Below are 13,634 nucleotides of genomic sequence, written 5' to 3'. Positions count from 1 at the left end.
CCGCCACCTCAACACACAAAGCTTATTATACTCTCTACCAAGAATTATATAAAGCAAAAAGCATTAACGTTTAAATACAATTACTTCCTTGTTGACCTCATCAATAAAAGAAAGAACAGTAATAGGTTTTGGAATGTATCTAGTTATTGTGGCATAATTGCCACATAAAACTTCAATTTATTGCACAGAAAATGTCCAGCTAAAAAAATTAACTTGTCTGCAGCATGTTTCTCTTCTTCAGGTTTACAAAGCACAGCCTTAGCTTTGTGAATGCATTAAGAATTGTACTATACATTTCTGCATAGCTACAAAACTGGCTTTAATTATTTGGTTATTAAGCTAGCAAGAAGAATATCTAAGGTGCCAATCACTTTGGTACATATAATCCTGTTTTATTAATTAGTATTACTACTATTTTTTAGAATCGGTATTATAGTAGCTACTTGAGGCCCCCTTTCTGCAAGGTCTTTTTTTGCCAGCTTTACAATCTAAGTAGACAAAGGGAATATTATTATAATCATTTTTGAAATGGAGAACTAAGGCACAGAAATATTAAGTGACTTGCCCCAGGTAAAAAAGTAAGTTTGTGACAGAGCCAGAATTGAACCCAGGTCTTCTAAGCACCACTCCAGTTCCTTAACCACAAGAGCATCCTTATTCTTAAATTTTAGCAATTCTACCTACAAAAACAACACACCTGCTCACCATCTTAAACAAGAAAAACGCAACTTCGAGCACTCAATTTCAGGCACTATAAATAAAATCCTGTAAATACAAGTATGTTTTTAAAGCTGACTGCCCCGATGTCAGATTAGGATCAGTTCATAGCTGTCAGAAGCTGTTACAAATGAAAAAAATTATTTGAACATACAATGTAGCCTGACAAACAATAAATCAAAAAGTGAAAGTGACATCTGCAAATTCTGCCAGAGGTCACTGGGTGGTGTCCATCCATCTTCAAAATTTTTGCAGAGGAAAAAAAATTAAATCAGAATCGCTTTGTTTTCCTCTTTACCTGATTCCATGACAGAATAAGAGAGACTCATGCTAACCCCTGCTCCTTCCCCACCAACATATTCGGTTCTTATTAGCGACTATGTGTATTTCCTCCTGCTATCCCAAAAAAAGGATATTAGGTTAAGAAAATTGCCACACTATTGAACAGATGCTAGCAACAGTGGAATGTTAGCTTTATCCAACCCAGCCACAGATTTTACTACTCCTGACCACAGCTCTACAGCCATCTCTCTGCAGTTAGACTCCTGCAACCACATGGAGTCCCATCAGGGCCTATCAGTGGGGATCCATACATGTGCTAGGGCCACCCACACACAACTCATTGCAGTGTTCAGGCCTGAGATGTCAGGTTCAACAGAGGTAGCTCTGCAGCTCTGGATATGTTCATATACATGCATGTATTAAAGCTGCCACTATTTTCCATATGAATGTCACCAGCAGGCTCCCACAGCAATTCAGAAGAACTGCAACACTATTGTGTCAACAGCAATGCAGGCTTCTAAAACATGTCAAAGCTACATTGGCTATGACTCAGGCTACAATTTTGGCACCAACGTTATGGTGTTCATGGTAATCACGCACTCGTATCTGAATAAAGTCCATGATGAATCCACCATGCACTCAACCGGCAGTAGCAGCTCTTCTCCCGTGAGGCTGGTCCTGGCACCCTACTCCAGGCATTACAACCTGGCATATACGGTTGCAGTGCCACTTAGGTATGGCCCATCCAACCTTTCATAGATGGAACTGGGGGGCAGACTCACCAAACCTCAGTGGCACTGCGACCATGCGACCATGTGTGCCAGGTGTATTTCCCAGAGTGAGGAGCTGGGCCCAGCCCGGCATAAAGCGGCGTGATCTCACTGTGAAACCCCTGCCCCCAACTGTCTGTGACTTACTGTTTTCTTTCCCCTGCATCTCTGCTGTGAAATTTATTTTTAAAAATAAATAAATAAATTAAAAAAAAAAACTGTGCCAAAAATCATAGTCTGAGCAGTGCCAAAATCTCGCATCGACAGCAAGATTAATGTAACCCTATTGCCTTCCATGCCTGCACACAGGTGAAACTGACCTTCACAAACAATTCTGCTGATGGTGTGAAGGAAGGAACAGAATCCAGCTACCACTCTCAGGCCATGGCTACACTAGAGAGTTGCAGCGCTGGTGAGGGGGTTACAGCGCTGCAACTTAGGATGTGGCCACACTTGCAAACCATGGCCTGCGCTGCAACGCCCTGGTTGCAGCGCTGGCTGTACACCCGGTCGAGCCTCGGGTGTAGGGATTCCAGCACTGATGATCCAGCGCTGGTCAGCAAGTGTGGAAGCCCACCAGCGCTTTTATTGACCTCCGGGGTATAAGGAGGTATCCCAGCATATCTTAGAAGCCTCTCTGGTAATCAGGCACACTCCACTGCCCTGGGCTCAGCTGACCCCACCTTTAAATGCCCCAGGAATTTTAAAAATCCCCTTCCTGTTTGCTCAGGCAGGTGTGGAGTGCAATCAATCAATCAATCAATCAGCGACCATGCCTCCACGCCCCAGACGAGCCCCAGCATGGAACAGTTCCGAGCTGCAGGACCTCATCAGTGTTTGGGGTGAGGAAGCTGTGCAAGCACAGCTGCGCTCCAGCCGGAGAAATTATGATATCTATGGGCAGATATCACAGTCCTTGCTGAGAAGGGGCCATGAACGGGACGCATTGCAGTGCAGGGTAATAATTAAGGAGCTGCGCAGTGCTTACTGCAAAGCCCATGAGGGAAATCGCCGCTCAGGAGCTGCCCCCACAACCTGCCATTTTTACAAGGAGCTGGATGCCATACTTGGGTGTGACCCCACTGCCAATCCTAGAAGCATGATGGAGAGTTCAGAGCAGGGAGAAGTGGGGGAGGGTGTAGAGGAAGCCGAGAGTCAGGCTACTGTGGTGGAGGGAGACACCCTGGAGTCCCAGGAGGCATGCAGCCAGGAGCTCTTCTCAAGCCAGGAGGAGGCTAGCCAGTCGCAACAGCTGGAAGTTGCTGGTGAGGAAGAAGCTGCGGAGTGTGCTCGGGGTAAGCAGATTTTTATGTTTTGGGAGAGGAGGGTTTGGGTTATGGCTGCCTGCATGCATGCCTAAACGTGGAATACCCCATTGATTTGCTCTATCATGTCTCTGTAATCTGCCTCAGTAATCTCTTGAAAAGTTGCAGCCAGAGTGTGGGCAATGTGCTTTCTCAAGTTTATCGGAAGAGCCACCGTGGTCCTTGTCCCGGTCAGGCTAACTCGTCCGATCCACTGTGCAGCGAGGGGTGGGGGGACCATGGCTGCACACAGGCAAGCTGCATAGGGGCCAGAGGGAATCCACATTGCTGTAGAAGACCCTCCCTCTCTTCCCAGGTAACACGCAGCAGTGATATATCTGGCAGTAGGAAACCCTGCTGAGAATTTAGGGATACTTGAGTGTAGGGCGCCAGGTTCGCGGTCCCCCCCCAGCCCCACGGTGCGTTCCGGTCTCCCCACCCCCTTCCAACAGGTAGCCAGCCCCGCGGTGCGTTCCGGTCTCCCCACCCCCCTTTCCAGCAGGCCGGCAGTTCCGCGGACTGCCCCCCCCCACCAGCAGCTCGCCACCTTCATGTTCCCTACTGTCCCCTGTGCAGGCCACCAGCTACCTCCTCTCCCCAGTGCAGATAAACCCCAGTGAGCCATCAGTCAGTTCCCCCTCCCAGGTGAAGTCGGGGCAGAAACACTCACCCCATTGCTTGCCATGCCTTCGCTTCCCTGGCCTCTCAGTGTTATGTTAGGCATGTGGGAATGATGCTACAAAAAGTCTACAAACTCCTTCACTGTGTGATAATAAACAATGTAGCCTCTGTGTATTACATGTTTCTATCTATGTTTTTTTTAGTGACCTTGACTAATGCAGCCGGATCACCAGCCTCACATCGGTTGCAGAACTTGAGAAAAAATCCACGAAAATCAAAAGAGGAGTTGATCAAAGCAGTTATGAATCACTACAACAGAGAAAGTAGGAAGATGCAGGAATGGAGGGAGAAAATGTATGAGTGGAGGCAAACACAAAGCAGGAGAAAGGAATTGGCTACCAAAAAAACCTCAAAGCACATGATAAGCCTCCTGGCTCGCCAAACTGACTCTTTCAAGTCTCTCGTAGCCATGCAGGCAGATCTGTACCGTGGTAACCCACATCCCTCCCAAAGCTCTCTGTCTTGTTCCCCAGTATTTGCACAAAACACCTTTCTCCAGCAGCCAGTTTCTTATTACCCCTAGCTGTCCCCAACACCTGTGCGATCACCTACCAGCCCTGATAACTACAATTCTTACCCTGTGCACTCCACTCCCATTACCCTGCAGCATAGTAATCCTGAAGTGCAGCAGACATTGAACACCAATCCAAACAGGACATATTCAAACCACTGAATGTACAGTCCACCACCCTAACCCCTCTGGCCTTTTATGTACTGTACTTCGAATAAAGGATTTTATGGCTTTTACAATACGTTTTATTATTGCAGGAAGTGGTAAATATTGTACCTCAAGGTAGAAAGGAGCACAGCAAAGGCACCAAACATTACTGTTGGCTCTCAGCATCAAATTGCTCCCTTAAGGCATCCCTAATCCTTGAAGCCCTTTCCCGGGCCTCTCTAGTAGCCCTGCTCTCCAGCTGTGCAAATTCATCCTCTAGGCGTCGAACCTCGGAGGTCCATTCCTCACTGAATCTTTCACCCTTCCCTTCGCAAATATTATGGAGGGTACAGCATGCGGATATAATAGCGGAGATGCTGCTTTCCCCCAAATCTAGCTTCCCATAAAGACACCTCCAGCGGCCTTTCAAACGGCCAAAAGCACACTCCACAGTCATTCTGCACCGGCTCAGCCTGCAGTTGAACCGGTCCTTGCTCCTGTCAAGCTTCCCTGCATACGGTTTCATGAGCCAAGGCATTAAGGGATAAGCGGGGTCTCCAAGGATCACAGTGGGCATTTCGACGTCCCCTACTGTGATCTTGCGGTCTGGGAAAAAAGTCCCGGCCCTCAGCTTCCTGAACAGGGCATTGTTCCGAAAGATGCGTGCATCGTGCACCTTTCCAGGCCATCCTGAGTAAATGTCAGTGAAACGCCCATTGTGATCCACAAGCGCTTGCAGAACCACGGAGAAATACACCTTGCGATTAACGTACTCTGATGCCAGGTGGGGTGGTGACACAATAGGAATATGCGTCCCATCTATTGCCCCTCCACAGTTAGGGAAACCCATTTGTGCAAAGCCTTCCACAATGTCCTGCACGTTCCCCAGAGTCACAGTTCTTCTTAGCAGGGTGCGATTAATGGCTGTGCAAACTTGCATCACCACCATTCCAACGGTGGACTTTCCCACTCCAAACTGGTTTGCCACCAATCGGTAGCTGTCTGGAATTGCCAGCTTCCAAATTGCAATAGCCACCCGCTTCTCCACTGGCAGGGCAGCTCTCAATCTCGTGTCCCTGCGCCACAGGGTAGGGGCGAGCTCAGCACACAGTGACATGAAAGTGGCTTTTCTCATCCGAAAGTTCTGCAGCCACTGCTCGTCATCCCAGGCTTGCAGGACGATGTGATCCCACCACTCAGTGCTGGTTTCCCGAGCCCAAAGGCGCCTTTCCACGGTGCTGAGCACGTCTGTTACTGCCACAAGCAATTGAGTGTCTTGAGCGTCAGGCGTTTCAATATCATCGTCTGACTCCTCACTGTCACTTTGCAGCTGAAGGAATAGCTCCACTGCCATGCGTGATGTGCTGGCAACATTCATCAACAAGGTCCTCAGCAGCTCAGGCTCCATATGTAACAGAAATTTCAGAAATCGCGCTGCAGACTCACAATGCCGGCAAAATGCTCGGAATGAGTAGCAAAGCACCACGGGGTGTTGGAACAGGAAGCGGAAAGACCCGCACACTTCCTTCCCCTTCCCACAAGCCACAGCGCCAAAATGGGACGAGGTGCTCTGTGGGATAGCTGCCCACAATGCACCACTCCCAACAGCGCTGCAAGTGCTGCAAATGTGGCCACATCCTAAGCAAACTCCCTGGTTGCAGCGCTGGCTGTACACCCGGTCGAGCCTCGGGTGTAGGAATTCCAACGCTGGTGATCCAGCGCTGGTCAGCAAGTGTGGATGCCCACCAGCACTTTTATTGACCTCCGGGGTATAAGGAGGTATCCCAGAATTCCTGTCCACAACAAACCGGAAGAAAGGGAGAGCTCGGAGTTCAGCCAAATTGCTTATTTAAAAAACAAACACAGCTCCTGTTTGCTGAGCAAGTGGAGGCAGGCAGGGGAATTACTTTGGAATGTTCACAGCTGTTTGCTTGAAGAGAGAAACAGCACGCTCACATGGCAGAGGGGAAGGGGGGAGTCCGTGTTGAGCAGCTGCTTATCTGCTTATCTGACAGGTATTTAGCAGTACATAATTTGCATTTAGTGAATGAGAGAGGAGTGGGGGAAGGGAGTTAGAACTTTTTAAATGATTGAAGGTCGGCACTGTGTATCTTCCAGTCCTTAGAACTTGCAAGGCAGGGAGCTGAGAACAGTGTCAACTCCAAAAATCCATTCTGTCTGTCTCCTCCACGCTCTCTGTCACATTCCACCCCACCCCCCTCTTTTGAAAAGCATGTTGCAGCCACTTGAATGCTGGGATAGCTGGCCACAATGCACCACTCCCAACAGCGGTGAAAGTGCTGCAAATGTGGCCACACTGCAGCGCTGGTAGCTGTCAGTGTGGCCACACTGCAGCGCTGGCCCTACACAGCTGTACGAACACAGCTGTAACTACCAGCGCTGCAAAACTGTAAGTGTAGACATGGCCTTCATCTAGTGTAGATCAGGGAGAATTTGGCCAGAGGCTAAAATATCCAGCAGTCCCTCCAGATCACAGAAGATGCATATTAAAGGGATGCTGTCAACTTAACAATGATGTATTGTAAACAGATAGAATTCTGTACCTTTGATGATTAAAAGTGAAAGAATTTTTAAATCCAAATTTCTTATTAGTTTTTTCTCTCTTCATTGCTTCAATTTCTTTTACAAAACAAATCAATGAAGTCCGTTTCACTTTGGGATGCTTTGTGTTGCATTTACAGGGTTTCAAACAATACAGATAAATGTTAACATGTTTAAGAGTAACTGTTGTCACTGGAATTTTAAAAATAAAAACGTGGCAACATTCATCTAGAACTTTCAAGTTAGAAAATCTTAGTTTGGCCCCAAAATTAAATCCTGAGTCAAATTTAAAACTAAGTCTCATTAATGAGGCAGAATGGGAAACCTTGCACTGCTCTTTTTCCCTGTAGAAAGAGCATATAAATACAAGAAATTCTTCAAATAACTAAGAGTTCAACCTAAACTGTTAAAATCTATTGAACTAATAATTAGGACAAAAATGTATTATTAGCCTACCTGTTGTCTGTAAGTGATATCGCACCTTTTGTTATGTAACAGTAGCTACGAATGAGATTCCTACAATAGACCGATGCAAAAACAGAGTTATACCTTCCACTTTTCATTTCACAATATCACCATAAGGCCCTGACCCTGCAAAACACACACATGCTTAATGCAAGTGAGTAGTGCCACTGAACTCAGCAGAATTACTCATGCTAAAAGTTAAGCATGTGTTTATGTCTTTGTGGGATCGGGGCTTAGACAAGATTCTGATGGTTATTTTGTGGCCTCTCTTTGTTACACATCATTTCTGCCCAGTATGTCTGTAGTATAGTCAAAAAGATCCTGAGCTAGAAAAGCACCAGCAGGTATCACTATGACAGTAGAATGGTTCATTTAAACAGCTTTGATAGAGAAACTATTAAAGAAATCCTCCCAAAACATGACAGAACAGACCCTGATGTCTGAGGCAGTGAACTGTGCTATTGAGTACTACTCAGAGAGTAATTACGAAAGTTAAGCCAGTCTGGCACAGGATTGGTGCACCATCCAGTAACTGACTTTGAAAACTCTAGGTGTAAGCTCATCCACACTGATTTCAAGATTCTGGTGTTTATTCACTCTCAGTGGCATCCACTCTTTCTGATGAGCCATTTTTACATTTTCTAGGAAAGTTCAGCTCACCTGTAGCATCTGATTTTGAAATAGATTTAGGCTCCAAAAAACACTCACATGCCTCATGTTAGGAAACCATTTTAGACATGGCCATTGAAGTCAACGGAGCTACAACATTTTACAGAAGCTGAGGATCTGCACCATAGGTTTTAAAAGCAGTTTCTGCAAACACTTAGGTTGGCTGGTGTGACTAGGGCATAACTTTGTTATTAATATTTGTGAAAACTCTGAGTCTAGTTTGCTGCCACTGAGAACAAATGTATGTCCTGGCTACACCAACCAGCATAATTGTATTTCAGAAAGCTTAAAAACAACAATAGTTTCATATTGGTGGGAGCTGCAAATTGCAGCGGGGGTGAGGGGTACAATCGCAAGAAACTCAAGGTCAAAGTGAGCTGACAGCTCAGACAATTTAACTGGAAAAAAAACACTTCGCTTTAGTTACCCAACTCATTTAGTACTGTTATTTAACAGAGAATGGCTGTAGATAATTAGTCCCGAAACATTAAACAGGAAACTAGATTGTATGTCCATGGCATACTTTACAAGTGTTGGAGGTTGAACTCTGGCCCCAATGATGGCTAATTAAAGCAAGCACTGGGGGATCCAAGTAGAACTGCCACCCTGAAGGCATAAAGCCATCGAATTTGCTTTTGCAGCAATAAATGATAAGGTTGGTTTCTGAGATACCGTAGCAATATTTTTTGTATGCCACAATGAAAATGATGGGGAGGATACTGCAAAATCCTGCAAACAATGTGTTTAACTTGAAGCATATGAGTAGCTCCATTGAAGTCCACGGCACTACTCACACCGGCCTAGGCATGTACTTAAGTATTTACAGTTTGGAGCTAATCTTGTGTAACCCATTGGTGAGTGCATGTTATAGGTCCTCCACAGTGCTTGATACACAGAGAAACTGAGCTATTTCAGTCCCCACAAGAGAGCTTTGACTCTACAGCGCAACTGTAGCAGCTCATGCTTTTAGCTCTCCAGTCTCTGAAGTTAGTTGCCAGTATGTTGGTTGTGGGGGATTGCACTTGCACCACTGAAGTCAATGGGAGCTTTACCAGTGACTTCAATGGGCACAGGCTGAAACCCTAATTTTCAAACATACCAAGATCGGGTAGAAAAGTAAAATAGCATCCTGAAATCTTAGAAGTTAGAGCATATATCTAAATGTTCTCTCCTAGCCCTTTACTAATAGATAAATGCCAACTACCGTACATTGCATTGTCAGTAGTAATCCCATTGTGGTATTTAATATACCACCATTATCCCTTGCAATTATCAGATGCTCAGATACTGCAGTTATGTGCACCAGTGTATGAAACTAGATACGCATTTGTTATTGTGTCTTTTGGCAAATGCTTTCTTTTAAATGGCAGCCATTATATATTAATAGAACAATGTAAATATGGGTGGAGTAGTGTGTGTTAACTGAAGGGGAGGGGGGGAAGAAGGTAGTGAATTTAGTGTTCATGTAAGGTACCAGACAGATAAATCCTGGATTTGATTCTCCAGGATTATCAAATAAGTACAGAAGTAGCAGCAGCAATATGAACTTCACCATAATATTTAGTCCTTACACATCACCTGTTATATGGAAAGCCACCCCATTAAAGTGATGGGATAATTCAGTCTCCATATCCATGGAGGGCCTGATTTACAAAGATATTTACACTTAAAGACACCGATAGGCACCTAATGGGATTTTCAAAAGCACCTAGGTGCTTAACTCCAATTCAGATAGAGTAGGGACTTCAACCTGGGTCTCTGAATTCCCAGGCAACTTCCCTAATCAACACTCTACAGAGTCCATCTCTTTCTGCCTCAGTGCCTATAAAGAGAGAGTGACTCCCCAGCCTAGTGGTTAGGGCACTTGCTGGGATATGGGAATCAGGCAGAACAGGGACTTGAACTTGGAGCCTTCCACATCCCCTGTGCGTGCTGTAACCCTAATGCTGTTGGCTAATCAGATCTCTTACCCACACCCTAGGAATTCCATCCAAGACCTGAAAACTTTCCAAATAAACACTTCATTGAAAGTGACCCATTTCAAGGGGGGCACGTTTCACTGAAATATTCCCAACCAGCTTTACTAACAACCTTCAATGTCAACCTTTCATCCAAGGAGTCAAAGGAGAAAGGTTTATGGAGGTACTAATGGTTCAAGGTCCGGGATTTGCTCTGTTCAGTGCTGGCTTTCTTCCCCTGCCCTCCAGATTTTTAAAAAAAGTCTCAAAGTTAATAGGTCTGTGAACAGACACAGAGAGCTGTCCATGTGGATCAGCTTACAGGCATGGCACCCTAGAGGGGCAAGGGCTTTAAATGTTTAGGACATGAAAATTGCAATGGGGAGCTAAGCAATGGTTTGGTATCATAATGTAATCAACTTCTCCTGCCTCATGGACAGTTCAGGAGCAGTGCTCCAATTCTGACAATTACCCCCGTCTTAACAGGGCCGGCTTTAGGAAGTGTGGGGCCCAATTCAAACAGTTTCGACGGGGCCTCAGCAGGGATGACTATATATATAAAAAAAAAAGAATGTAAAAAACCACATAGGGCTTGTACTCACCAGGCGGTGCTCCGAGTCTTCGGTAGCACTTTGGCAGCGGCTCCTTCACTCGCTCCAGGTCTTTGACGGTACTGAAGGACCCGCTGCCGAAGACCCAGAGCAAGCGAAGGACCCACCACCGAAGAGTTGCTGAAGACTGGGAGCACTGCCAGGTGAGTAAAAATTAAAAAGGTGCCTCTAGCCAGAGAAGAGATTCTCACTGGGCATGGGGCCCGATCCAGGGGAATTGGTGGAATTGGCCTAAAGCCGGCCCTGCATCTTAAAGTGCTTTCAAGAGGGAAGGCGCTAAGTTGTGACAGTGACAGACAGACGTGACAGTGATGAGAAAGGAATAACAACACCTAACTCTTAAATAGCACTTAGCTTCTTTGTAAAGCACTTTGAAATCTAAAAGACGACTAGGATCATTATTCCCAATGTACAGATGGGGACAAATCACCCATGCCTAATCTCTATATCCCACAAAGTTTCCAGTTCCTCTTCCCTTTCGAATTTCTATTTTTCCTCTCAAATTATAGACTCAGCCTATACTTCGGAAGCTCCTTGCAGTTGCAAGAAACGACATGCGGAGCCCGACCTGCCAAACCGAGCCGATATTTGAGATCCCGGCTGGTTTCACAGTCCCTGCTCAGCACACAGAGCATGCCTCAGGCCATGTCTACATCTAAAATTTTGCAGCGCTGGTTGTTACAGCTGTATTAGTACAGCTGTATAGGGCCAGCGCTGCAGAGTGGCCACACTTACAGCAACCAGCGCTGCAAGTGGTGTTAGATGTGGCCACACTGCAGCGCTGTTGGGCGGCTTCAAGGGGGGTTCCGGGACCGAGAGAGCAAACCGCGGCGAAGCTGGTTTCCTTTCCCGGTTTGCTCTCTCGGTCCCGGAACCCCGAGCAAGCAGGTCTCCTTCCCCGCGGTTTGCTGGCTGGCTCCGGGACCGAGAGAGCAAACCGCGGCGTTCCCGGTTTGCTCTCTCGGTCCCGGAACCCCGAGCAAGCAGGTCTCCTTCCCCGCGGTTTGCTGGCTGGCTCCGGGACCGAGAGAGCAAACCGCGGCGTTCCCGGTTTGCTCTCTCGGTCCCGGAACCCCGAGCAAGCAGGTCTCCTTCCCTGCGGTTTGCTGGCTGGCTCCGGGACCGAGAGGGCAAACCGGGAAAGGAAACCAGCTTGATTACCAGAGGCTTCCTCCTTCCACGGAGGTCAAGAAAAGCGCTGGTGAGTGTCTACATTGCATTACCAGCGCTGGATCACCAGCGCTGGATCCTCTACACCCGAGACAAAACGGGAGTACGGCCAGCGCTGCAAAGAGGGAGTTGCAGCGCTGGTGATGCCCTGCAGATGTGGACACTCTCAAAGTTGCAGCGCTGTAACTCCCTCACCAGCGCTGCAACTTTCTGATGTAGACAAGCCCTCAGTGTCCGCACACGAGAGAACGGCGGGGCCTCTGCACTCCCGCGAAACCAAGCTGAGGTCTGAACCAAGCGCCGCCCGTTGAGCTATGCCCTGCACCGCTCCGCCGCGCTGGCCGGGTCTCACGCCGAACTCCTCACCTGCAGCCGCCGCAGCCACTGCCCGGGCGCCTCCTCCTCCTGCCGTCGCTTCAGCAGAGGCTCCGCGTTCTGTCTCCGCCCACCGCGGAACCTCACAACTTCACCCCCCTGGCGCGCGCAGCAGCGAGCACCAGCGCCTCAGGCCCGGGCAGCGGCTCTCGCAAAGTGTTTGCAAAAGGGCAGCGGAAAGCGCGTCCACCCCGCCACTTGCACTCTTCTTTACGTCCAGTCCCTGAGCGCCCAGCACTGCTCTCAGACAGCCACTTGCTCATGCTCAGTGCCTGCATGGTCACTTTCTTTCTACCAGCCCCTGAACTGCCAAAGTGCATTGTGGGGATGGTAGTTTTGTAATATAGTCCTACTTTACTTTTGGTTCTCCTGGAAGCGTCTCTGTGTGTAGGGGAGTAGGGAGAAGAGGAGGAGGAATAATCTTCTGTTTCTTTAAATGCGGTGTGGTTATTTTATTCAGTGTTGGGGCCAGGTTGTTAAAGAGACAAGATAAGTGAGGTAATATATTTTATTGGATCAACTTCTGTGGGTGAGAGAGAGAAGCTTTGGTGCTTACACAGAGCTCAGGGTATGGAGAAGATCGGGCCCAGATCCTGAAGAAGAGCTCTCTATGAGCTCAAAAGCTTGTCTCTTTCACCCACAGAAGTTAGTCCAATAAAAGATATTACCTTACTCACCTTGTCTTTCTAACAATTGTTTTGTTAGTCATGTCATATGGGCTTCCACATAGTCATTCCACTAGGGAATATTCTTCTTTTTAAATGGATGAACCATAATTTCTTATGACTCACACAACAGATATGCGAACAACAGAAATGAGATTGGTCCTGTAACCTTACTTTGGACTTACCTGCTTATTGTCTGAATCTAAAATCATAGAATCATAGACGATTAGGGTTGGAAGAGACCTCAGGAGGTCATCTAGTCCAACCCTCTGCTCAAAGTAGGACCAACACCAACTAAATCATCCCAGCCAGGCCTTTGTCAAGCAGGACCTTAAAAACCTCCAAGGATGGAGATTCCACCACCTCCCTAGGTAACCATTCCAGTGCTTCACCATCCTCCTAGTGAAATAGTTTTTCCTAATATCCAACCTAGAAAACCTTCACTGCAATTTGAGACCTTGTTCTGTCATCTACCACCACCGAGAGCAGCCTAGCTCCATCCTCTTTGGAACCCCTCTTCAGGTAGCTGAGGCTGCTATCAAATCCCCCCTTTCTCTTCTGCAGACTAAATAAGCCCAGTTCCCTCAACCTCTCCTCATAGGTCATGGGCCCCAGCCCCCTAATCATTTTTGTTGCCCTTCTCTGGACTCTCTCCAATCTGTCCACATCCTTCTTGCAGTGCGGGGCCCAAAACTGGATGCAGTACTCCGGATGTGGCCTCACCATTGCCGAACAGAGGGGAATAAT

General features: G+C 47.2%; 1 protein-coding gene across 5 annotated transcripts in view; it reads right to left on the bottom strand.

Annotated features, from left to right (window-relative positions):
• POMGNT2 (protein O-linked mannose N-acetylglucosaminyltransferase 2 (beta 1,4-)) overlaps positions 1–12,465 on the bottom strand; it is a 165,912-nt gene extending 153,447 nt beyond the window's left edge. For all 5 annotated transcript variants that reach the window (XR_003998846.1, XR_003998849.1, XR_003998847.1 and 2 more), the window contains exon 1: positions 12,214–12,465. The gene's annotated coding sequence lies outside the window, so the exon portion shown is untranslated. The remainder of the gene's footprint in view (positions 1–12,213) is intronic.
• Positions 12,466–13,634: the final 1,169 nt, after the last annotated feature.

The sequence above is a fragment of the Gopherus evgoodei genome, chromosome 2 (assembly GCF_007399415.2).
Source record: "Gopherus evgoodei ecotype Sinaloan lineage chromosome 2, rGopEvg1_v1.p, whole genome shotgun sequence".
NCBI lineage: Eukaryota > Metazoa > Chordata > Testudines > Testudinidae > Gopherus > Gopherus evgoodei.
This window is presented reverse-complemented; position numbering and strand designations above follow the sequence as displayed.